This window comes from Papio anubis, chromosome 3, assembly GCF_008728515.1.
Source record: "Papio anubis isolate 15944 chromosome 3, Panubis1.0, whole genome shotgun sequence".
NCBI lineage: Eukaryota > Metazoa > Chordata > Mammalia > Primates > Cercopithecidae > Papio > Papio anubis.
The window spans coordinates 158192595-158195940 of record NC_044978.1 but is presented as its reverse complement, the minus strand read 5'-3'; positions in this window follow the sequence as shown (position 1 = coordinate 158195940).

Genomic DNA, 3346 nt, shown 5'->3' with positions numbered 1-3346 from the left:
TTATAAATCACAAAGAAAGTAATGGAAAAAGTCCAGAGATATTAATAGACATAAAAATTTACTTTAGAAATGGCTATAGACTGGAAAAAAAAGCAAACCTTATTTGTGGTTACATAAATGCAAATTAAAAGAGCAATTAGCTACTAGTTTTTATCTTTTAGAGTGGGAAATATTAATTACTCATAGTCATTGTTGACTATAAAGACTATAGGCGTTCTCATACATGTTAGTGGGAGTTTCAATTGGTGCAACTTGTTTGAAGGCAATATCTAAGTTTTAAATGGGAATATCCTTTGACCCACATATTGTACTTCTAAGGCATTTCCAACAAAGTTAACTGTACAATTTTACACAGGTTTTATGATTAGATGGCTTGAGGTAGAATTGCTTTATTACATGGCCACTGAACATGGTATTGGAGTTAGAAAATTGAATGCCTCTGGGGTCCAGATTTAAGGAAGACTAGGAAGTGATGGGGCATTATGAGAACTCCAAGCCCACAGGCTGTGCTATTTCAGCTCAGTGTATTGCCCTACACCCTTCAGTTTTCAAGATAAGGCCTTTTACATAATCTTTTCACATTTAAAAATGTGGGCCTCTTAGTCTAAACTTTTAAAATGCCATCTAGACCACCACAGTATCTAGATTTTGGGCAACTTTTTCAACCCTTGGTGTATATCTATTTTCTCATATAGTTTTAATTCTAAAATGTGTGCAAAAATAGGCACAGAAGGGTGAAAATAACATATATATGTCATGTTTAAAAAATAATAAAAGAAATTCCAATCATGTTACTACTACTCACTTTGAGAAATAGAACATTAACCAAACTTTTCTGTCTTACTACAATTATATTTGATTTGTTTCCCTTAAGAGGTAATCACTGCCTTTAATTTTGCTTTTATGTCTTGTTTTTCTTTATATTGTTAGCAATGGTATCTCTACATTGGGTTTTGCTTAGTTTTTACTGGTATTGAACTTTAAATCAGAAATCAGACTGTAATGTATTGTGAGACTTTCTGAGATTCATCCATTTTTTGTCTAGTTTATGCTTTTAGATTTAATATAATGTGTTAAAGTTTAATATGCATGCCATATTAAATTATTTTAGAGCATTAAGAAAAAAAAAACAATTTTGTGTATTGTGACAAATGTTTAAAACTAAGTTATAGAGAACATATGACATATTAAAAAGGTAAACACTGCATCCTGAAACTGTTCTTGGGAATGTGTGTATATGAGTACACTGGGACATGATGTAAAATATATTTTTAACAGTGATTTATGGTCAAAATTATGAGAAAACAATTGGACTAGATTTCTAAAATGTTTTCCATTTGAAAAATGTTTAAAATATCATATTTCTATTTTTGAGCTAGGGACTTCAAGTACAATATCAATAAAGTATTTAAGAAATAAACCAACCTACATATCATTGTTTGATATAATGTGAATTAAAATAAATCAAGTAGAAACATCCAAAACTTAGGATTATTTAAATAAAATCACCCAATTGAGAAGCAATGCATTTCTTGATGTCAGAAATAACCAAAGAGTAGGGAATAAATAGCATTCATTTTAATTGTAAATGACATATTAACATTAAATAATATATAATGCATTATATATATTAAACTAAAATAGTTTTTTTAAAAAGAAAAATGCAGATAAAAATATTAAAAATACTCAGAAAAGATGGAAATATCTACTTTTAGGTGATACTAGCATATGAAAAAATCGGCAACAATTCAAATGCTATACTACCAGAAAACAAATCAATAGGCAAAAAGTCAAGAAATACATACATACATACACACATACACAAACACATGCATACACACATATAAAATTTAACAAAGAAAATATAACTACAAAGCCTTGATTCTCAGTCATGATTGTACATTGTTTTCACCTAGAGAGCTCTAAAAAGGACTGTTGCCTTGATCCCAATGCCAAAGATTCTAATTTAATCGCTCTAGGGTGTAGCTTGGGCACTGATATTTTTTATAAGCTCCCAAACTAATTATAAGACTCCACCAAAGTTGAGAAATATTGCTCAAGGGAATTGATTCCATTATTTACAATCACACACCAAAATTTGAACTTTGACAAGAGACTTTCCATGTGTGTTAAATAAACTGAATTATATATTTTAATTCTTTTTTATTGTTTTCTTCATGTCTTTGTCTTTCTTCAATTACTATTGACATTATCAATAATAACTGCTAATCACAACTGAGATAAATGAGCATCAAAAAAACCCAACAATACTTTCTTACTTTGATAAATGTTGAAGGAGCACAAAGCAAATCACATAGTATATAAATACTACATATTTATGTTTCATAAATAAAATAAAATCCTTTGGAGATGAGCCAAGATGGCCTACTAGATGCAGCCAGGAAGAGCTTCTCCTACAAAGAGAGATTGGGCCATCGATTAGACTGGCGCACTCTGGGAAGATCATTGGTAAGAAGGCAATCAGAGCAGACAGAAGGACTTTGCAGACAGTGTGCTGCAAGGGTAAGAAGCTGGAAACCCCGCACAGGGTTGCAAAGCACCTGGACTCATTCCTGACCCTGGGTGGCTCCTAGGGAAGCGGGGTGGTGAAATAGGTTTGGAGTTGCCCACTTTAGCCACAGACCTCCAGGACCGCAGCTGTAGAAGGCCTCATGGCCCCCATGGACATACAAGTTGGCAGGGAGAACTGCCTGGAGAGTTGAGTGAGACAAGACCCCAGCCAGTGTGGAACCCAGAGGGTTTAGCATAGGAATAGCCATAGTGGAGCACAGCCATGGGTACCTGTGTTAGTTCATTTTCGCCCTACTGTAAAGACACTACCTGAGACTGGGTAATTCATTAGCAAAAGAGGTTTAATTGCTTCATAGTTCCACATGGTTAGTGAGGCCTCAGGATACTTACTATCATGGTGAAAGGCAAAGGGGAAGCAAGGCACGTCTTGCATGGCTGCAGGAGAGACAGAGCGGGGAAGGACCACAAACTTATCTAATAATCAGTCTCCTGAGAACTCTGTCACAAGAACAGCATGAGAGAAACTGACCCCATGATTTAATCACCTTCCACCCAGTCTCTCCCCTGACACATGGGGATTACAATTTGAGATGAGATTTGGGTGGGGACACAGAGCCAAACCACATCATTCTTCCCCTGGCACCTCCCAAATCTCCTCTCCTTCTCACATCTGAAAAACAATCATGCCTTCCCAACAATCCTCCAAAGTCTTAAATCATTCCAAAATTAACTCAAAATTCCAAACGAAAGTCTCATCTGAAACAAGAAAAGTCCCTTCCACCTATGAGCATGTAAAATCAAAATCAAATTAGTT